The following is a 24,192-nucleotide window of genomic DNA, read 5'->3' on the forward strand; positions in this document are numbered from 1 at the left end:
TTGCATGCTGTAAGGACCGCGGCAGTCGAAGCTGGGACACCATTAGGGTAGGCGGTGTGTACAGGTGTCTGTGGCACCTGCACTAGGCTAGAAACCCCCTGTTAGGCCCCAACTCCCCTCAGCTTGTGGTTGCTGCAAGGACAGGCCCATAGGTAGGGACACTGCCCCTGTAGTGCTATAGATAGAGGGACCAAGCCACGACGCGGCTGCATCCTGGCCTTAGGTGATCTGGGACCAGATCATCCATCTGCGGTCATAGAGACATTGCACATGGTGGTACCATCCACGTGGGACCCACCCAACATAGAGGCAAAGGCTTCGTGGAGGACATCTTTGGATCCGTGGATCCCATCATTGTGACAGTGCGCCCGGGTGTGGGACCACCCGGCAGGTACCTCACCTCCACAAGTGCAGCAACGTACACCTCAGTTCTTGTGGGCAGCGCTGACCTACACATTTGGGTGGGTCCCGACTCGTGGAAACCAGGGTGGTTGGGTGCCCGAGGGCTCCCTTAAGTTGGGGACTACATCATTGGGGTGTGGACACGGTGTGGTGTGCGCGGTGTGGGGTTGCGGCCCAGCGAGGCCTGAGTGGTTCTACATTAACATTAGATATATGTGTACAGTAAACCGGTTATATTATACCAGTGTGTATTCGTTATTGTCCTGCCCGGCGTTATCCCACACTGTGAGGATCCCGCGCAGGTGGAGGCGCTGTCGACCAACGGAACAGCTACACCCCAAGCTCCCAGCAGCGGAGGTTCAGGCCTCCTGTGAGCCGCAGCCAACGCACCATATACACCGTAGCCGTTATGTCTCCCAGGGGGTGGGGGCGAAAGTGCGCTACATATACACCAAAAAGTTACGTTTTATTCCATCAGTATTTATATTTATTACTAACGTGCAAAATGTTGGAGGGTTTGTGGTACTTTGTTGGTACTATTTAAAAACATATGCCAATAAATAATAATAATATGTATAACTGCAGACATGTGAAACATGTAAAACACTATACAGGCGGTCCTCGGTTATCCAACGGAACCCGCTCTGGAAGTAGCGTCGGACAGTGAAACCGTTGTAAAGCGAGTCCCATGTTAATCAGTGGGGGGTGGGCGTTGGATAACGCATCCCGGCGTAGGACAACGCATCCCGGCGTCGGATAACGCATCCCGGCGTCGGACAACGCATCCCGGCGTCAGACAACGCATCCCGGCGTCGGATAACGCATCCCGGCGTCGGATAACGCATCCCGGCGTCAGATAACGGCCCACAGGGTTGCATTGTTAAGCGTTGGCTATGCCATTCATCGTTGTGAAACGTTGGATAACAAGGACTGCCGGTACCGAGTGCTGACCTTGAATGAAATCACTTCAGCTCTGCAGCAAGCAAAGTGGGTTTGAAGGGGGCGGGGTCAAGGTGAGACTAGGCGCAGACCATTGGCTCACCGTCACATTCTCAGTATCGCCCCGCCCACATCAACCTGTTACCATGCCGACGCAAACGCAACCCCCCCCCCCCTACCCGCCCTTTCTCTCCTACACTAGCCAATAGGGTAAACGTGTCCGGGTAACCCCGCCCCCTCGCGTGACGACGCCTCGCACCTGATTCATGCCGGCGTTGACGAAGAGCAGGCTGGGGTCCCCTCCACGGGGTCGCACCGGGGAGGACGGCACGCGCCGGTGACCGTGGCGCTCTTCGAAGAAGCGGAGGAAGGTGCTGCGGGCGGCGGCTGCGGAGCTGGGAGAGGAGGAGGAGGACAGAGACCGGGGGCTTTGTGGTAACAGGCAGCCACGGGCGGCGGGTCCCAGCAGCCGCAAGGAGGCCGCCATCTTGGGGCTGGCGTGTGCGCACTCAGGAAATATGTGACGTCATATCCTGCATGGACGCTTGCGCAGTGAAACAGGCTGGGCTTTTTTTTTTTTTTTTTTTTTAATTAACTTTATAGATCAGTGAGCAGGGTCCCAATGTACAATCCCCTGGCAAAGGGCTGTATTAATATTATTGTAGAGGTGATGGTGAAACATGGTACACACCAGCTTGTACAATCATGCTACCTGGGATGTGTGTACTTACTCTTTAACCACCACGACATTGAAACTGTTGGGGTCCAACAACATATCAAACATTTCATTGTTATTTCAAACCAGTTTGACTTGCATTGTTAAAATTCACATGAGAAAATCACTCCATTGTAACCATTATCAACGTCATATGTATAGAAAAAAAACATCTCCCACTCCCGAAGTTTCATGTTTATTGGGGACATGGAACATGTACAACCCCAAACAGGTCAGGTTTAGGCTAACCAGTACATTACATGGGACTTCCACCACATCCCCACGTCTTTATCTACAGACGAGTACCCGCAAATCATACGCGATTTGTGGGTAAAATATCAGTACTACCAGTATCTCCGGTCAGCAACATGTTATACCGATTTCAACTCTAGTTGCCCCCCAATATCCACCCTTAACCTCCCTCTGCCAAAGTCCCCGTCCTGCTGCTATTTCCTATGGGGAACCCTAACCACACATGGCATCCCTAGTTTATAATCCTGCATGGAACCGTATAATGGGAACAGAGGTACAGGGGAACATAAGGTGCATTACTAGACCCAAGAGCTGCCACTCTCAACTCTTGACATGGTTTTTAGAGGCAGCTAGTCGGGCTTCATCTTTATTATGAAAGTCGGCTACCCTACCGTCACAGAGACTATGACAATGACTTTACTGTCACGCCTTTTCTTCCTGCCCCTCTGGAGAGCATTGGGGTGGGACAGCTCCATCCCTTACAACTGGCACACATCCTGGTTTTAGAAACATGTGAAGAAATTTGTGAGGCAATTCCAGCTGGAGGGGGTAAAACCAGACTTGTGGAGGCCCACGGTCATATACAACATGATCAGGGCAAAGGATATTACAGAGATAATCCCAGGCCTCCCATCCTGCCACTTTTTACACTGTGTATAGAAATGTGTGTGGCGAAAATGGGGGGTAATCAGCGCATTAATAAAGGCAGTGGGCTCGGCTGGTTACCCCTATTTCGTATTGGGGATGAAGGGGTTAATATTATATGCTGTTCCCCTTTTAAGACTGCTAATTTAGGAACAAATGTTATGCATACATGAAAGACCCCCCCGGTTGGGAGATGCCGATGCGTCTAGGAGATGAAAGACTCCAGATTCTTAAAGTGTCACTTAATCAGGATGTTTCTGAATAGCAGGTCCTGTTACTCATCCTGGATATTTCACACCTTGGGACCAAACTCCAGACATTGCGTCCCCAGAAATGAGTGGCCCCTTTTTACTTAGCAGTGCTACGAAGCTGCTTACTGAGCATGCTCAGAGTTACCTGAGCAGGCTGTAGGATTTGCCCATGTGACATGGCAAGTTCTGATAGGAGGAATATAATTCCTTGACAATGGGATGAGGCTAATGTAACACTTCACAGGCCCTTGTCCTTAAAAGGGCCTGTAACCCTAATTCCTGTGTTCCTGCTGTTGTTGTTGTTGCTGTTACCTGATTTCTTCAAGCGGATAAGACCTAAGTACAGCGGCTACGATTCCAGAACGCAAGGGGTTAAAAACATCGCAACAAGGAAACTTGCCCTGCTTCAGGATTTCGTTAGCCCTGGGGATCCAGACCAATCCCAGAGAACCAGAAAAGACTTTGCACATTCACAGAAGGATTGGACTGGCTATTTATTTGGCAATTTGCAAATGGACTACATTTTAAAGGACAATCTTCTGGTGCTTTGGCACCTTTCTAGACATTATCTCCTGTTCCTATACCCGTACGTGTAATTATTAAGTTTATTCTACAGTTGTCGTGTGTTTGCCTATCAAGGGAATAAATCTCAGTTTATTTTGCTCAACCTGTTCTGCTCAATCAGGACCCACGAAATATAAATGTGTTATTAAGCGCGTCTCCCGTCACAGGCGTTTAAAACTGGTGGCAGCTGGTGAGATACTGATTGAGCCTATATTCCAGTTTCCTGTGGGGTTCTGTAATATAGTGAGGACCTTGTAGATTGCAAGCTCCTCAGACAAGTGGCAACTTACACACACTTCCAAAGAAGCACGAGATAATTCACTGGTCTCTGGACCCATAACCCGGTGGCACCATGAGTCTGCGCTCAGGGAGGTTCCGTTCCTGGGACAGAGAGCAAGTCGTGGAGACATGTGCGGGATATGGCTTAACGACAGACGGTCGTTCCAAGAGTCAGCTGGAGGAGGATTTTGAAGAATATGAGGCCAGAGTGACCCAATTAGCTGCACTTGCAGCGAATGGTACTCAGCCCGTAGTGCAGGTGGTCCCTCCAACTCTGGAGCTGCAAGGACAGGGGGAGAGTGATGCTGACCACCCGGTCGTGGGTGGCTTGGTGCCAGGGGGTGCGGAGGGGTTCGCGGCTGCGGCCGACGGACTGCTGGCCACTGGACTCAGCGCACTGCTCGCCACCTGGGGAGATGGAATCAGCTACGAGCATTGGTTAAAGCTCCTCACGGTAGCATTTGGAAAAGGTTCCCAATCCCACCTTGTAAACGGGGAACAAGAGCTTTCCCGGCCAGATCACCACAGTTTTAGCAAGTTCATTGATGGCACGGATGACCTGGACTCATTTCTAAATGATTTTGAGAATCAGTGCGGCCGGTTCCGAATACCAAGGAGGGACTGGGTGGTCAAACTACGACCACTATTATCCGGCAAAGCCAAAAGAACTGTGCAGGAGCTTCCCGGTGTGGATGCTGATGACTATGGGCATGTGAAGCGCAAGCTGCTGGTCCAGTATGCCCTGACACCTGAGGGGTATAGGAGCAAGTTCCGAACGAGGGATATAAAACCCGGGGAATCATTTGCGGACTATGCCAACGGAATGATCAGGCATGGAACCCAGTGGGTCACAGGGTATGGGGCTACCAAATACCATACCTTTCTGGACCTGGTGTTCCAGGAGCAGCTGATGCAGCGGTTTCCCCCCACTGTGCGGGCTTGGATCTATGACCACAAGCCTAAGACCTCTGAGGACGCTGCCCGGATGGCCGACGAGTATGTGGCCAGCAGGATTGCTTTGGATGAGCCAGCAGTTCCCCAAGGAGGGGCCCGAGCCGCCCAGGGAACTAAAGCTACCCCTCAATGGACACTGAAAACTGCAGCAGCAAGCAAAGCACCAAAGGCTGCAGAATTCAAACATGAGAGGCGGTGTTTTACCTGCAACAAGGTCGGGCACCTTAGACCTGATTGTCCGGACCGGGACCGGTCCACAGGACCCCATCGGGCACAGCTCCCAAGCAGCAAAACCAGTTACCCGTGTGCGACTGGCACCATCGGAGGGGACCAGCGCAGCCGTGATACCAGCCGACCGAGGGATGACCACGGAGGTACCAACCCTTGCCAACCCAGGACCTGCAGTGGAGAGCGGAGGGCATCAGGTTGCACCAATCGGGTTGCAACGCAACGATGCCAGGCAGAAGCATCTGCGGAGGGTGACCATCGGGAACCGGCAAGCAGACGGGTTGCTGGACTCCGTTGCCACCATGACTCTGGTGCGCCCTGATATGGTGCGGCCAGAGGATTTGCTCCCGGGCACCGGGATGCAAGTGACCATGCCAGACGGAGGACCGCGGTCACTCCAAGTTGCCCGGGTCTTTTTGGACTGGGGGGCGGGTCGTGGCATGAGGGAGGTGGGGGTATTGCCCGGATTGGATGCTGAGGTGCTCCTTGGCAATGATTTGGGGCACGTTACCTGTGTTTTTACTGCGGAGCTGACACCTGCTGCACCGGTTGCAGTGATTACTAGGAGCCAGGCAGCAAAGATCACAGCAGCAGCCCCTGTCCCCCTGCATTTGGGACCTACAGTTCCAGCAGTCTCTGAGGAGACCAGACAGGTAAGCCAGACACAGTCCGCTTCTGACACTGACTTACTGTACCCTGTTCCCTGTCCCCCTGACTCAGGTATGACCGAGGGGTGGCCAGAATTAAGCACTCAGTTTAGGGAAGCGGTGCAATCTGATCCCACCTTGGAGGGCATGAGACTTCGGGCGTCCGAGTCTAAGCCAAGTGAGGGATCTGATTACTACTTGTGGCACCGCGGGCTTTTGTATAGAGAGCAGGGGGCTACAGGGTTAGATAAGGTTTGGACTGGCAAGCGACAGTTAGTGGTACCCACGGGGTATAGGCAACAGTTATTACGGGTTGCCCACTCCATCCCGCTTGCGGGGCATCGGGGTCACATGCACGAGAGCCCAGCTCTTGCAGCGTTACTACTGGCCGGGGGCATCCAGCGAGGTGGCAGATTTCTACCGCTCCTGTGATGCCTGCCAGCGAGTAGGTAAGGCGGGTGATCGTGTGAAGGCACCCCTGAAACCTCTACCGGTGATAGGGGAACCCTTTCAGCGGGTAGCAATGGACCTGGTAGGGCCCCTTATGATTCCAAGCTGGACAGGGAAGCGCTACATCCTCACGGTGGTGGATTTTGCTACCCGGTACCCTGAGGCGGTAGCGCTGGCTACTATAGATGCTAAGGCAGTGGCTAAGGCTTTGCTCACCATTTTCACTAGGGTAGGTTTCCCTAGCGAGGTCCTAACCGATCAAGGGTCGCAATTCATGAGTGAATTGCTACAGTGTCTCTGGGATGCGTGCGGGTGAAGCACCAGCGCACGACCCCTTACCACACCCAAACCAACGGACTATGTGAGAGGTTCAATGGTACCCTAAAGCAGATGCTCAGGACATTTATAGAGGCGGAGGGAAAAGACTGGGAGATTCACCTGCAGCACTTGCTGTTTGCCTACCGAGAGGTACCGCAGGAATCTACCGGCTTTTCTCCCTTTGAGCTGCTATATGGCCGCAGGGTACGTGGACCTCTGGACCTATTCCGTGAGGGATGGGAAGGGGAAGCTACCAATACTGATGCGTCTCTGCTTCAGTATGTGGTAGATCTTAGAGACCGGTTAGAGATGCTCCTGGGGTTGGCACAGGACAACCTCAAGGCTGCTCAGACCAAGCAGAAGACATGGTATGACCAGAATGCCCGTAGCAGAGAGTTCATCCAAGGACAGCAGGTGCTTGTTCTGAAACCCACTCGGGAGAACAAATTAATGGCTGCCTGGTCGGGACCGTATTCGGTACTGCGAAAGATGAACGAGTGCAACTATGTTGTACAGGTAGATGCTGAGACAGGGAGGACCAAAGTCTATCACATCAATATGCTCAAGGAGTACATAGCACCGAGTGTGGCATCGGTGCTGGCCATTTGCAGCCCACCGATGGGGGATCCGGCGAGCAATGCTCTGCCTGATCTCCTGGGGGAGGCTAGGCAGGGAGGTACCCTAGAGCAGGTGGAAATCGGGGCTCAGCTGAGTGTCAGGCAGAGAGCAGATGCCAGGACTATGCTAGAGCAGTATAGGGCTCTGTTCACGGACAAGCCAGGGAGGACACACATCACTGAGCACCCAGTGCTTACAGGGGATCTGAGACCTCTGCATAAGCATGCTTATAGAGTGTCAGCAGAGGTGAAGGGCAGTATAGAGAGGGAGGTGGAGGAGATGCTGGCCCTAGGGGTAATTGTACCATCCCAGAGCCCTTGGGCTTGTCCGGTAGTCCTAGTGCCTAAGAAGGATGGGACCACCCGGTTCTGTGTGGACTAACGGCAGCTCTATGCAGGGACGGTTTCAGATGCCTACCCCATGCCCCGCATGGATGAGTTGCTGGATGAACTCGCGGGGGCAAGGTATCTGACCACCATGGATTTCAGTAAAGGGTACTGGCAGATCCCTTTGACCCAGGAGGCTAGGGAGAAGTCGGCGTTCATCACCCCAAGTGGCCTCTATGAGTTCTTAGTGATGCTATTTGGGATGAAGAATGCACCGGCTACCTTCCAACGCCTGGTCAATCGTTTGCTAGAGGGCATGCAAGGGCTTATCTGGATGATATTGCTGTGTTCAGTAACTCCTGGGAATCACACTTAATTCATGTAGCTGCGGTGCTAGCCAGGATTAGGGATGCTGGTCTCACCTTAAAACCCACCAAGTGCTTAGTAGGGATGGCTGAAGTCTTATACCTAGGACATAGAGTGGGTGGAGGGCACCTCAAGCCAGAACCAGCTAAGGTAGAGGCAGTAGTGCAGTGGCCCATTCCCAAAACCAAAAAGCAGGTCATGGCGTTTCTAGGCACTGCAGGCTACTATAGGAAGTTTGTTCCCCAGTATAGCGCCATTGCTAAACCCCTGACTGACTTGACCCAGAAGCGACAGTCTGTGCTGGTAGTCTGGTCCCCTGCCTGTGAAGCTGCATTTCAGGCTTTGAAGACTGTACTAGCCAGCGCTCCTATACTGGCCGCTCCAGATTATTCCAAAAAGTTTCTGGTGCAGACTGATGCCTCAGACTTTGGTATTGGGGCGATGCTCAGCCAGGTGGGGGACGGGGGTAGTGAGCATCCCGTGGTTTACCTGAGCCGCAAGTTGCTGCCCAGAGAAGTGGCCTATGCCACTATTGAGAAGGAGTGTCTGGCCATAGTATGGGCTCTCAAGAAGTTACAGCCTTATCTCTATGGCAGACACCACTGTTATCACTGACCATAACCCCCTAAGTTGGTTGCAGAGGGCATCGGGAGAGAATGCCAAGCTCTTGCGCTGGAGCCTGGCCTTGCAAGAATGTGATTTCACCATTCAGCACAAGAAAGGCAGTGAGCATGGGAATGCTGATGGCTTCTCCCGGCAGGACAATCCCCAAGACCTAATGACTTCAAAAACCCTCCGGTCAGCCCAACCACCAGAGGAGGTGGTCAGGGCAAACCTTGGGCTTTGAGTGGGGTAGGTGTGGCGAAAATGGGGGGTAATCAGCGCATTAATAAAGGCAGTGGGCTCGGCTGGTTACCCCTATTTCGTATTGGGGATGAAGGGGTTAATATTATATGCTGTTCCCCTTTTAAGACTGCTAATTTAGGAACAAATGTTATGCATACATGAAAGACCCCCCCGGTTGGGAGATGCCGATGCGTCTAGGAGATGAAAGACTCCAGATTCTTAAAGTGTCACTTAATCAGGATGTTTCTGAATAGCAGGTCCTGTTACTCATCCTGGATATTTCACACCTTGGGACCAAACTCCAGACATTGCGTCCCCAGAAATGAGTGGCCCCTTTTTACTTAGCAGTGCTACCAAGCTGCTTACTGAGCATGCTCAGAGTTACCTGAGCTGGCTGTAGGATTTGCCCATGTGACATGGCAAGTTCTGATAGGAGGAAGATAATTCCTTGCCAATGGGATGAGGCTAATGTAACACTCACAGGCCCTTGTCCTTAAAAAGGCCTGTAACCCTAATTCCTGTGTTCCTGCTGTTGTTGTTGTTGCTGTTACCTGATTTCTTCAAGCGGATAAGACCTAAGTACAGCGGCTACGATTCCAGAACGCAAGGGGTTAAAAACATCGCAACAAGGAAACTTGCCCTGCTTCAGGATTTCGTTAGCCCTGGGGATCCAGACCAATCCCAGAGAACCAGAAAAGACTTTGCACATTCACAGAAGGATTGGACTGGCTATTTATTTGGCAATTTGCAAATGGACTACATTTTAAAGGACAATCTTCTGGTGCTTTGGCACCTTTCTGGACATTATCTCCTGTTCCTATACCCGTACGTGTAATTATTAAGTTTATTCTGCAGTTGTCGTGTGTTTGCCTATCAAGGGAATAAATCTCAGTTTATTTTGCTCAACCTGTTCTGCTCAATCAGGACCCACGAAATATAAATGTGTTATTAAGCGCGTCTCCCGTTACAATGTGGCATTAACGAGACTTACCAACCAGCACAAGGACATTGCATGGTTGGCCATTCAGGGGGGTCTCCCCATGATGTCTGATATGCACGCAAGAGGCCTCTGTGATATTAGATACTGTCAACATCACTGTACTGCAAAGGAGACCATTTTGACCTCTTCTGGATCTGCCCCTTTGCTGAAAGTACTAGACTGTGAGTTAAACAACTATATACCGAGGGAGTACATAACATACCATTCTTCTATGAACTGTTCCTAGCACACACATTGTGGACACAATTGAGGATTGTTGGTTTCAAATGTGTTGTGTTAAGGACGTTTTGTTTTTTTGGAAGGAAACGCTTGACCAAGGGGAAGAGAGAGATGACAATGCAGGACTGTCGCAGGCAGGTCCTCAGCCTGATCCTCACCCTGCTCCGACACTATTCCATCAGAGACAGTCCTGAGGAGGAGACCTAACAATACCCCGCCCCAAAATGTTTTTCTGTGCACAAATAACGCTAGAGACTATGTATGCATTGTATGTATGATATGTATTTATGGAACAGTATGAGAGATATACTGCGCCGTTGTTTATCTCGCAGTTTTTTTCTTTGAAATGCATCTACGCGTATGTTATGATCTTGTTGTAAAGATTTATATTCATAATAAAGTATTTTTTTTTAAAGGAGAATAAGATACAAAATAATTAGAATAGATTTAGACATAGTGATAGAATTAGTCTTAAAGGAAGCGATAATACTAATTATTTTAATCAAAGATCTTTTAACACTAAGGTGGATTTTAATAATAGAGTTGCACTTAGAAATTATATACGTACAGTAGTTGAGATAATGAAATTAATAGATTTCAACAGATTAAGCTTTGACTGACAGGTTGTACCATCTTGACACCTTTTTATACCGGGATCATTGATTGAGCAAAGCAAGGAGGTAAAATAAATTTATATTTATTTCAGGAAAGGACATACACACAATGCAACACAATTTACACGGACAGCCCCATTCCACAGACTTACTGGGTACGGGGCTAACGAATAAATCTATCCTTTAAAAGAAATTCACAAAAATGAATTAGAAGTGGGACTTAGAAGAATTCTTGAGTCAAAATCTTCGAAGCCGGCTCGTGTCTATTCAGTACGGAGCATTTTTTAATTTGCCGCGTTTGGTTTGGCGCTTGGAATCTGCGCTCCTGATTGGCTGCAAGGCTCCTTATGGGTTTCAGAGTCCCATTCACAAACCTCTACAGCCTATCAGAGTGTGGGAATTTCCCTGCCAGCCAATCACCGATTTGCCGGTATTGTAAAGCCGGGTGGGCACCTTTTCTCATTCTGTAAAGGGGCGTGAGCCAACCTGGCACCTCTTCCTCTTTGCATACTGAGCCCACCCGCTGTGCAGGCTCCACAGAGCCTGGGATCTGGCAAATGGTGGCCGGATAGCCCTGTGTTAGCCCAGGATGTGGGTACTCAAGCAGAACTGCAGTACCCCCCCTGTTCTAACAACTTGGCATCCCTCAGGCTCTCAAGTCCGGACTCCACACAGACCCAGAGGCACCAAGCAGGGATGGAGTACTGTATTGTATGTCTTTATTTATATAGCGCCAAAAGTGTACTCAGCGCTTCACAAAGAATACAGTACAGGAAATTATAATTATACAATAAGTGCAGCAAAATCAGACAATAGCAAAGGAAATCCCTGCCCTGAAGAGCTCACAATCTAAGAGGTTTAATGGGAAACTTACAGAGACAGCAGGTGAGGGAGTAAGTGCTGTAGATGTCAGTGCTGGGTCACAATGTGTGGTAGGAGTGACTGAGTGTGGGACAATAGCCAAGAGTGCAGGCTATTGGGACACTTGATTTGTGGGGTGAGATTTAAGGCTGGTCAGTATTAAATGAAAAGGTTAACACCATTTACAGGGGAAGAGATGGCAGGGACGCATGAGTGAGATCTGGTGTGTATGTCTGACTTAAGGGTATGGGGAGATCCCCAGCAGCAGGAAGGAGTAGATAGAGGGTGTGAATAGAGGATTTGTGGGGTATTTTTTATTGCAGGGTAAAGAAGTTATTGGGAGAGAGGTGTATAAATAATGGTGCAGTGGGGAGTGGGGATGTTGGAGAGAACAGAGACATTCACAAAGGAGTGAGGAAACAGTAAACAGAAAAAGCAGGGAGGGCATAGTGAGATGCAGGAGGAGAGACTTAAGTCAATGGAGGATAAAAGTGAACAAATAATCACAGATGTTAAAAGAGAATGTCTCACAGTGGATATACTGCCTACACTCTAGCCTCATTCTTGGCACACTCTAGAAATAACTTTTAAACTTTTTACACACAAGCAATCACTCTCAGCTTTATCTTATGGCTGGGGCATCCCCTGAACCCCTATACTAGGTTCAGGGTACCTGGGAACCCCTCATACTAGGGAACCCCCTTTATACTAGGGACCCCCTGGATGGTTGCAGGTATACAGTAACCCCTTCATGCCCATTTACCTTGTATAAAATATTCTGTCCTGTATCTTGTGTGATAAAAGGTGAAAGTCCATCGGCATTTCCATGCTCACTGCATTTCTTATGCTGGATGGAAAAGTCAAATTCTTGCAGGGCTTCACTCCAGCAAAGGAGCTTGCCCTTTTCCCCAGACACCCTTTGTAGCCAACTCAAGGGGTTGTGATCTGTGATCACTGTGAATGTCCTGCCATACAAATAGGGCTGCAGCTTTCTCAGAGCCCACACAATAGCCAAACACTCTTTCTCAGTTGTGGCATAAGCCACTTCCCTGGGCAGTAACTTTCTGCTCAGGTAAACCACAGGATGCTCTCCCCCCTCCTCCCCCAGGTGACTGAGTACAGCACCAATACCGTAATCGGAGGCATCGGTCTGCACCAAAAATTTCTTTGCATAGTCAGGGGCTGCAGGATGGGCGCACTGGCCAGCGCTGTCTGAGTGCCTGAAACGCGGTTTCACAGGCAGGAGACCAGGCTACCAGAACTGGGAGTCGCTCCTGTGTCAGATCTGTCATGGGTTTAGCCACGGCGCTGTACTGTGGGACAAACTTCCTATAGTACCCAGCGGTGCCTAAAAAAGCCATAACCTGCTTCTTAGTCTTGGGGACTGGACACTGCACTATAGCCTCAACCATAGCTGGTTCAGGCTTGAGGTGCCCCCCGCCAACCCAGTGTCCTAGGTACAAAACCTCTGCCATACCTACTAAACACTTGGTGGGTTTCAATGTGAGCCCTGCTTCCCTAATCTTGCTCAGCACCACTGCTACATGAACTAGGTGACTGTCCCACGTCCCGCTCAACACTGCGATGTCGTCCAGGTATGCCTGTGTGAAACCCTGTTTCCCTTCCAGTTACCTATTGACCAGACATTGGAAGGTAGCCGGGGCATTCTTCATCCCAAAGGGCATCACTAAAAATTCATAGAGGCCACTTGGAGTAATGAATGATGACTTCTCCCTAGCCTTTTGGTCAGCGGGATCTGCCAATACCCTTTGCTCAGATCCATAGTGGTCAGATACTTGGCCCCTGCGAGCTCATCTAATAGCTCGTCCATGTGGGGCATGGGATAAGCATCTGACACCGTTCCCACATTGAGCTGCCGGAACTCCACACAGAAGCGGGTGCTCCCATCCTTCCTAGGCACTATGACTACTGGACAAGCCCAAGGGCTCTGGGATGGTACATTTACCCCTAGGACCAGCATCTCCTCTACTTCCCTCTCTATACTGCCCTTGACCTCTGCTGATACACGATAGGCATGCTTATGCAGAGGTCTCAGCTCACTGGTGAGTACTGGGTGATTGGTGATATGTGTCCTGCCCGGCTTGTCCGTGAACAGAACCCTATTCTTTTCTAGCATAGCCCTCACCTGTACCTTCTGCTGTGCGCTGAGCTGGGACCCTATCTCTACCTGCTCTACGTGCCCCCCTGCCTAGTTTCTGCCCTGCATTGCTCGACGGGTTCCCCATCAGTGGGCTACAGATAGCCAGCACTGATGCCGCACTCGGTGCAAAATACTCCTTAAGCATATTGATGTTATAGGTCCTAGTTCTTCCTGCCTCTCCATCTAACTGTACAACATAGTTGTACTCATTTATCTTTCTGAGAACCGTGTACGGTCCAGACCAGGCAGCCATTCATTTGTTCTGACGAGTGGGCTTCCGAACAAGTACTTGCTGTAATGGGATGAATAACCTGCTACGGGCATTCTGGTCATACCAAGCTTTCTGCTTGGTCTGAGTCCCCCTGAGGTTAGCCTGTGCCAACCACAGAAGCGCCCATATTAGTAGTCTCCCCTTCCCATCCCTCAAGGTCAAGAGGTCCCTGTACCCTGCGACCAAAGTTATATTTTTCAGCAGAAAATATGACCCCCACAGAAAAAGAGCATTCAAAGGAAAATCCAATTTATAAGTTTCTTTCAGGGATGAAAATTATAGTAAAAATGTTCACGAAAGCCTGGCCCATGGCATGCAGGTTGGGAAGGACCTTATATTATTCTCTAGAAAATGGGTCACACTGTTCTGCAAATACAACGTGTTAATACCAAACCCAAAGGCAAGTGTTTCAATGTCAGTATACTGTATACTGTATATTGATCAGTACAAGTTAGTTGTAAAGGTAAAAGGTTAGAGAACAATGATACTGTCCAGTTTTTATGTTACAGATTAGGCTAAGGCCCCGCTCCCTCAGTCAGCGCGCCCGCACTGCAGACAGGCACAGACCGCGATATGCGGTCTGTAGGGAGCCTGGAGCGGGAGGGGGGCGGGAGGGGTGGGCGTGGTTTGAGCAGAGGGACCCGCTACTCCCCCCCTCCCTCCACAGGCTCGATCTCCCGGGCTGCAGGAGGGAGCTGCTGCGGGCTGCTGGATGGAAGGTAAGCTCCCACTCCCTCCCCCTCCCCCCCTCACACATGCTGATACACACACACACACACACACCACCCCCTACCTTGTGTAGGAAGCTGTCTGACAGCTCCCGCCCCCGTCGCTGATAGGCTCATCTGCGCACCACGTGACGCGTCACCGCTCGGGATCACAATTTTCTTGCATCCCCTGGCGGCTGACGCGTCACAGCGCGTAGTTAGCCGTGCAGCGAGGGGGGACTGGGACCGGCTCAGAAGGATTCCCCTGCTGGTGGGGAACGCTCACGCGGCCGCCTGCGCCACCGGGCGCAGCGGGTCCCAGCCCTTACTTTTAACATTGGAGGATGGACTGTACGAGTATTTGGATGTGATGCATCCATGCTACAGGAAGGACATAAGTCAATACCTGATTCGGAATAATTTTCGGATGAACTCCTTTCAAAGAAACTTTTACCTAAAGAAAGAAGCACGACGGCGGAAAGATCTGGAACTGCGGGATCTCAGTTTACAGAACAATGACATTATTTCATGTGGAGTACAGTAGTTTTTTGGGGGGGGAAAGCAATGGATTGGGAACAACAAACTAGTTTTATTAGATGTATGCAATATTTTTATAAGTGCGTCTTTACAGGAATCTTAAGTGAAGAAAGCCATGACACCGGGTTTTGCAGACGGATAGGAAGAATGTATCAAATAATACAGGGACTATTAAGAGTTAATAATATGGAATGTTGGAAATTTAATAGAACAACACTAGTGATAATCAGGTTAAACATGCAGACTATGATTCTCAAGTAAATTGTTTGGTACCCAGTAATGTGTATAATCAGTTAACTATTGATGTACAGGTAACATAGGAAAAGGAAGCCAGATGTTACACAGCACTTCCGTAATAATGCTGTCAGGAATAACAGGAGCAAGGCATATAACAAATAGTATTGGAGGAAGGAAGTCTTCAGCAACAATTACAAGTTACGCATGGCATCCACCTGGAAGGGTTATGAAGATGGTCACCAGAAGTAGAAAATGTTGCAGTAGTTTACACTGATCGGAATGATTGGTTAAAATGGAAAATAAAAGGGTCGGTATTTGTTAATACAGTAACATGTACAGTATGGAAGTATTATCTGACAACACTATTATGATAGATTTGAATATGTAGCCCTTGTACCCCCTGGGTACAGAAACCACCCGTGGTGCTGTCACCTGTTTAGCTTACCAGGAGGTCTGAGCCTCCGCCTCTGGGAGCCTGGGGTATACTTATCCTCTTGGTGCAGCGCCTCCACCGGGAGGGATCCCAACGTAGTGGGAGGAGCCCCTCAGCGGAACCAATGTACACAGTAAACACACATTGATATATAATAACAGTATTTACTTAACGCAGATAATACACCACCAACATAACCCAGCCATACAAGGCCTTGCCCCACAATAACACCTTCCCAGGTGGAACCCCCAAATTACTGGAGTACCTGGGCACTTTACCCTGTTGTGTCCACAAGCCCGTCCCTCCCCCAAAGAGTATGTGTGGGATCGCGCGCCTCCCTTTTGTGTGTTGGGGCCTGTTGGTGCATGTAAGAGGACATGTGCAGAGGAACGCAATGGGGACTGTTTTAAGGTGAAATTAAAATAAGGCTTTATTGCGCCTGCTGCTTTAAACACAGCAAAACATATGAAAAATAGTGAGCCAAACAAAACCTGCTCCATTTTGGAGTATATTTACACTTGCAGTCCAGTCCTCTTTAACTGCGTGGTTAACCCAGCGATTCACCAGCCCAAATCAGAGACATTTATATATAGTTACATAGTTACATAGTTACATAGTAGATGAGGTTGAAAAAAGACGTACGTCCATCAAGTTCAACCTATGCTAAATTTAGACAACAGATACTTTATCCTATATCTATACTTACTTATTGATCCAGAGGAAGGCAAACACAAAACCCCATTAAGGGGAAAAAATAATTCCTTCCTGACTCCAAGAATTGGCAATCAGATTAATCCCTGGGTCAACATCCTTCCCATGTATACTTATTTGGTATATCCCTGTATACCTTTCCCATCTAAAAAGATGTCCAACCTTTTTTTGAACAAATCTATTGTATCTGCCATCACAGTCTCCATGGGTAATGAATTCCACATTTTAACTGCCCTTACTGTAAAGAAGCCTTTCCTTTGTTGCTGGTGAAATTTCCTTTCCTCCAACCTTAAGGGATGGCCCCGAGTCCTGTGTACTGCCCGTGGGATGAATAGTTCTTTTGAAAGCTCCTTGTATTGTCCCTGAATATATTTGTATATAGTTATCATATCCCCTCTTAGATGCCTCTTTTCTAATGTAAATAAATCTAATTTAGCTAGCCTCTCCTCATAAGTTAGAATGTCCATCCCTTTATTAATTTGGTGGCTCTTCTCTGCACTCTCTCTAGTTCCATGATGTCTTTTCTTAGGATTAGTACCCAAAATTGTACTCCATATTCAAGGTGTGGTCTTACTAATGCTTTGTAAAGGGGCATAATTATGTTTACTTCCCTTCCATCCATTGCCCGTTTGATGCAAGATAAGATCTTGTTTGCCTTTGCAGCTACTGCATGACATTGGGCACTATTGCTAAGCCTGCTGTCTACAAGCACTCCTAAATCTTTCTCCATCAAGGATTCCCCCAATATATCTCCATTTAATTTGTAAGTCGCCTTTTTATTCTTGCATCCCAAATGCATAACCTTACATTTATCTGTATTAAACCTCATTTGCCATTTACCTGCCCAAGTTTCCAGTCTCTCCAAGTCCTTCTGAAGAGAAATTACATCCTGCTCTGATTCTACTACCTTACACAATTTAGTATCATCAGCAAAGATGGAGACTTTGCTCTCGATCCCAACCTCAAGGTCATTAATAAACAATTTAAAAAGCAGGGGTCCCAGTGTATATAGATATAGATAACAGTCTTCTAAGAAAAGTCTTATCTGTCTCTTGGAGCGGTAAGGGAAGGCTTCTCTGTTCTCCTGGTGTCCACACCCTTGTGCGATAAGGCAATGTCAGGATCCAGGTTTAGAAGTATTGTCCCCTGTGTCTTGCTGGCAGCGTGCAGTCTCTGCAGCTCAAGACAGTGTCGTGTGCAGTCTTTCCTTGGTTCAGCCCCACGTCACGTGTGAGACTAAGGAATGCTCTGCTCTTTTTGCTTCCTGGGTCAGCTCACGTGTGAGCTCAGGAAGAATCTCTCTTCCTGTCTCAGAAGAAGGCTTTTTCTGACACCTGTAATCAGCCAGGTGGTGTTGGTTAATTGTCTACCAGCAGTTAACCACCACACTGCTGGATTAGAGGCACATTTTTGAACAGGGATAAGTCCCCTGTTACAGTGCACTTAAAAAATACCTAACTGGTCTCAGTCCTGACCAGGTTAATTAATGATAGACTCCGTTGATCCACGGCGAGGTTCACTCCGAGATCATCCGGCTCATCTGCTGTGAGACTCTGTAGGCGGATGACTCTGGAGGGGCTTCCAGCTGGAGTGTACCCCTTTAAAATAGTCTCTGCTGGAGTGTCCTTGCTTTGCTCACAGGCAGCAGGCCACACTTCACCTTCAGAGATACTGTCATGCAGCTGATGCCTCTCACTATCACACTACTGGGGGAAGGGTCCCTATCTAAGGCCTTTCCCTGCAGCATACACAACTTACAACCACTACTGTGACTCAGGGGATCTACCTTGGACCATAGGGGACTCTAGCCTAGTCCAAGGGAGCAATGCTCCCTGGACCCTACCTGCACCCTCTCTGTCCAAATCACAACTCCCCAGCTCCCAGCGTGCGAACTGTATCACTTCCTGGAGCAGGAGACTCTTGCAGCCCTATTGGCTGTGTGTAGTCAGCTGACTACCTGCCCCTAGGCCTTATGGGGCTTGTAGTCCCCGCGGAGCCTATCCCTAACTGCCACCGCGTGCGCCTAGCATATCGCGCATGCGCGAACTGCAATGGCCGCCACAATTCTTTCTGCGCATACGTGAGCCTCCGCACGCGCGTGCGTGCGCACATCCAACATGGCGGCGGCCTGCAGAGGGAGCCGCCGGCGAGCCCGTCGCCTCCTGCACATCCCCTCAACATCCCCCTGGCAGTGGAGGTAAGTGGGGGGAGTGAAAACAGGAGACCGGGGAACCGGAGGGGACCTAGTTACAAATATACAAAATTATGTGACAATTTTAAAGGTACAGAATTCCACTCAGGAATGTACAGTAAGATCAGGAAAGGGATTTCAGTTTCAAGTAGAATTAAAGGTTAATATTGTGACACAGTGTAGATTGTTTGGTGCTAAAACGTTATTAGTTATTTTACTGGAAGAACTATTATAATGGAAGCTGAGAGGGAACATGGTGAATGAATCATGCTATATTAAGTACTAGCTGAGAGACCCGGCATTGCCCGGGAGTCACACTGTCCCCCCCCCACACACACACACTGTCCCCCCCTCCCCCACACACACACACTGTCCCCCCCCACACACACACACTGTCCCCCCCACACACACACACTGTCCCCCCACACACACACACTGTCCCCCCCCACACACACACTCTCCCTCCCCCCCACACACACTGTCCCTCCCCCCCACACACACTGTCCCTCCCCCCCCACACACACGGTGTCCCACACACACTGTCCCCCCCTCTGCCCCCCACACACACACTGTTCCCCCCCTCACACACACACACTGCCCCCCCCCCCTCACACACACACACTGTCCCCCCCATCCCCCACACACACACTGCCCCCCCCCACACACACTGTCCCCCTCTCCCCCACACACACACTGTCCCTCCCCCCCACACACACACGGTGTCCCACACACACTGTCCCCTCCTCTCCCCACGCACACACAAAGCCCCCTCATCCCTGCCAGGACTCACAGCACCGCTCCTCTCTCCCGCGCTCCTCCGATTGTCGCGCACCTGGCCCTTCTCTGCTCTCAAACCTCCCGTCCGGGGAGCACTGCGCACGCGCCCCCTCTCTGCACCTGTGAGTGTGAGCCGCCGGGAAACGTGCAGCAGGGAAGGTGCAGGGCCTTTCCGTGTGACGGGGGAGAGTGACGGCCACTGGGAGGGGGGAAGGTGCGGGGCCTGTCTGGGGGGGGGGAGGTGAGCTGCAGGGCCTGTCCGTGTGACGGGGGGGAGTGATGGCCACCGGGAGGGGGGAAGGTGTGGGGCCTGTCCGGGGGGGGGGAGAAGGTGAGCTGCTGTCCGGGTGATGGGGGAGAGTGACGGCCACCGGGAGGGGGGAAGGTGAGCTGCAAGGGGGCCTGAAGCAGTGGTGTGAGTGTGTGAGGCCAATGAGAGGTGTGCGGGGGCTGGCCAAGGGGGCCTGAAGCAGTGGTGTGAGTGTGTGAGGCCAATGAGAGGTGTGCGGGGGCGAGCGGGCCAAGGGACCAAAGAGATTGCCGCTAGGCACAGGGAACACACCAGGGAAACATACATACATACAATGCTTTCAGAAATATATAGTAAGATCAAAGTTATCCCTGGTATTCTAAAGGTAGGATTAAAGGAAGATTGTTTGATTCACAGTTCCCAGGATTTGATGAGAATAGGAAACTGTAACAAGTATAGCGAATACTCTTAATGCATTAGCAAACGATACATGCTTAGTTTTTTTATGTATCACATTACAACAGGATAACTATGTTAATGGGAAAATATTGTTATATGGTCATTGGTGATTCATATGAGATACCTCCACATTTAGAGAATTGGATTTGGGAATATGCTAAATTATGGAAAATGTAATGGCTAGGCTGTGTTAACAGGGACATTTCTAATTGTCACTTAGTCTTTTTCCATTACAAAAATGATATAAAGTTATAGAGATGGTGAAAGGAACCTTTCCTCTGCCAAAAGAGCTGAAGGCTTCTGTGACTGGATATACACATCTGCACCCTGCAGCAGACTCCCCCAGGAAGCTTTATCACGCACTGGCACTGTTATCTCTGATTTGATGAGCATACAGGCCCGGAAAACGAAGGAAATGAAACGTAACACAAGCCAGATTTCAAATTCCTTTGTCTTAGTTTATTAAGCATAGGGTAATGATTTTTATACAGAAAAATAGAAAGGTTTGGTTAGAGGCGTAACGTAAGTGTAACCTGGGTGTGGCTTGGGTTAGAGGCGTGATTTAGGGGCAGGACATATTAGTGGCGTGATTTTGGGATGTAATTCTCCCAATACAGGCACTGTCTGAATACATAGCTTATTCATTGTCTGTTATCAAAAAACCTTGCATTTCTCTAGCAACTAAGTTATACGATTTTACCTCTCTCAGAAAACCAGTCTATTGTTTATTAAAACAGCAGGAAGCTGACAATATAAAAAGTATCTTAGCAAGATCCTGAGCAGGGAGGAAATTGTAATTTTGGCAGCAGCTGAATACATGAGAAATTATATTTCAGCAAAAGGCTGACTACAGAATCTTAACTGGTTATTACAGACAAAATGGATGGCTTAACACAAGTGCAGTTTCTGGCCTTTACCTACTGTCCCTAACAGATGGGTATGATTTCTAATGACAAATGAATTACTCATGATATTATGATAAATTTAAAAATAGTAGGGAATGAGACACGTCCGCTATTTAAATATGATATCCGATATTGCATGGAATTATTTTATGGGCAATGACACCATACATAGTGCAAATTGTTCGGTTACCATACGTCTGCCTCAAGAAAACTACTCTACTAAGATCTGTTATTGGGGTTAAAATGGAAACGATTGGACTAAGTGATATGTTATTGAAGTTAAAATGTATAATCATAATGGTATTATGTATTCAGTAAAACCAATGATACCTATTACTGTAAATGTAATATTGCTATATTACGCGAGGTGTGTATATCCAGTGATATTGGGATATGGAGAAGAATTATGGTTTGTAAAAATGCCTTCTCTTCCCAAGGAATAATATATTGGATGACTGTTCCTCTGTTAATAATTGCTATTATAATGAGTATTACAATTATATGTTGTGTTATTCTGTTTAGAAGAATGAGAAAATTGAATGCAGATATAGTTAATGCGGAGAATAGATTAATTGTTTTTAATTACAAGATCACTTTATCAAAAATGATACTTCCAAAGTATCAAAGGGTGGCTTGATATATATTATTTGCTATCTATATATTTTCTACATAAAGTAGGTTAGCTATATATATATATATATATATATATATATATATATATATATAATCAAAAAATAAATAGATGATACCGTTCTGTGGCTAACGAAATGCTTTTATTTGTGCGAGCTTTCGAGATACACTGATCTCTTCTTCCGGCGATGTTACAATGAATGAAGCAAGGATAACTTAAAAACAGTGTCTCTTGGAATGTTATCTGTTCTTGTCCTTCCCCCGTGTGGATGTGTTTTATGGCTAGAGGTGTCAAAGGGTAACTGAAAGCAAGTGAAGAAAGAGTGTGTATGTGTATCAGTGTGAATAAAAATGAATGGAGAGCCCACAGTATAAACAGTGCTCTACACAAGGTGTGTGTGGAGTGAGAGGGATATAAATGGTGTGGGTGGGTGTGGAAATGTGAGAGTTTGTAGCACAACTAAAAGTGTGTGTGGATACTATGTGGTCCCTATTGGTGTATATGGATGGAAAAATAAGGAGTATTAGTATGTGTGAGAGACAGCTGTGTGTGCATACATATAGCACAGTATGTACAGACATGGCCTTTAGCGCTCATGGGAAGAGAGTTCGCTAGTGTCAGTAATGACTCATAAAATTTCGATCTCTGTTTAGGCCACTGCTAAGTGTCCCGAACAGTTGCATAAATTTGTATTCATGCAACCGTCTCTCTTTCGGGGTTTTAAGATTACCTTTGAGTATGGCAACCCTCAGATCGTTCATCTTATGGCCAGAGTCAGAGAAATGTTCGCCAACAGGACTGTCTCTTGTTCCGCGTGTGATGCTGTGGCGATGCAGGTTCATTCTCTTGTTTAGCCCCTGTCCTGTCTCACCTATGTAGTAGCAGCCCCCTGGGCATTTCATGCACATGATGAGGTACACGACATTACTGGAGGAACAGGTGAACCCTCCTCTGATTTTGTATTCCCGATTCTTGTGTGGTATTTGTATTGTGTCCGCTGTGTAGAGCATTGCGCAGGTTTTGCATCTTGGGTCCTGGCATGGTTTTGTCCCGCATTCAGTTGTACTGCTGAATACTTTACTCCTCACCATAATATTCTTGAGATTATGGGGTTGTCTGTATGATAATAAGGGTGCTTCAGGGAAGACCTGTTGCAGTCTTGTATCTTCCTGGAGGATGGGTTGTAGTTTCCTGGCGATCTTGCGTAGGGCTCCTAGGTGTGGGTTATATGTGACCACCAAAGGAACCCTGTCGCTTGTCTCCTTCTGTTTGTATTCAAGGAGATCACTTCTTGGTATTCTGGTGGCTTTGTGAATTTGCTGGTCTACAATTCTGTGGTTATATCCACGGTTTATAAAGTCTGATCTCAAGGCTTTAATCCGCTGGTCTCTGTCTGCTGTGTCGGAGCATATCCGGTTGTATCGTATGGCTTGACTGTAGATGGTTGCATGTTTGGTGTGTGTCGGGTGGAAGCTGTTGTCCCTCAAATAGCTGGCTCTGTCTGTAGGTTTGCGGTATACAGAAGTATGTAGTTGGTTGTTCTTTATAGTAATGGTGGTGTCTAGAAAATGTACTTCATCCGGGGAATGGGTGAGTTTGAGGTTGATGGTCGGGTGGAAAGTATTGAAGTTGTCATAGAACTGTAGGAGGTCCTGTTCGCCAGAGGTCCAAATCAGGAGGATGTCATCGATGTAGCGAAGGTATGTAAGGGGTTTCAAGTGACAGGTGGACAGAAAGTCACTTTCCAGTTTTGCGCAGAACAGATTGGCATACTGTGGCGCCATCCGAGTACCCATAGCGGTCCCGGTTGTCTGGAGGTATGTGTCATTTCCAAATGTGAAGTAGTTATGGGTCAGAATAAATTCAATGCATTTAGTCACTGTCTCTGTGAGTGGCTCCTGCGATCCCAGAAAGTATCTGCAGGCTGAAATCCCATCCTCGTGGGGGATGTTTGTATAAAGTGACTCTACATCCATAGTTGCTAGTAGTGTTCCTGTAGGGAGGGGGCCAATGGCATTCAGTTTGTTTAGCAGGTCGGTGGTATCCTGGATATAGCTGGGTGTGTTCCTGACAAGTGGTTTTAGAATGCCCTCCACCCAGCCAGAGATATTCTCGGTAAGTGTGCCAGATCCAGAGATAATAGGGCGCCCAGGGTTACCCTCTTTGTGAATTTTAGGGAGCATGTAGAATGTGCCAGGTTTTGGGTTAGCTGGTATCAGGTCCAGAATTTGTTCTCTTGTGTGGATCGGGAGTGTTTTAATGATCCTGTTGAGTTCTCCCATGTATTTTTTAGTTGGATCCTCCTGCAGTTGGGTGTAGTACTTTGAATCAGAGAGTTGCCTGTGTGCTTCCCGCAGGTAGTCTGTGGTGTTCATTATGACCACTGCTCCTCCCTTGTCCGCAGGTTTGATTGTTATGTTGTGGTTGG

This window comes from Ascaphus truei, unplaced genomic scaffold (genome assembly GCF_040206685.1).
Source record: "Ascaphus truei isolate aAscTru1 unplaced genomic scaffold, aAscTru1.hap1 HAP1_SCAFFOLD_688, whole genome shotgun sequence".
NCBI lineage: Eukaryota > Metazoa > Chordata > Amphibia > Anura > Ascaphidae > Ascaphus > Ascaphus truei.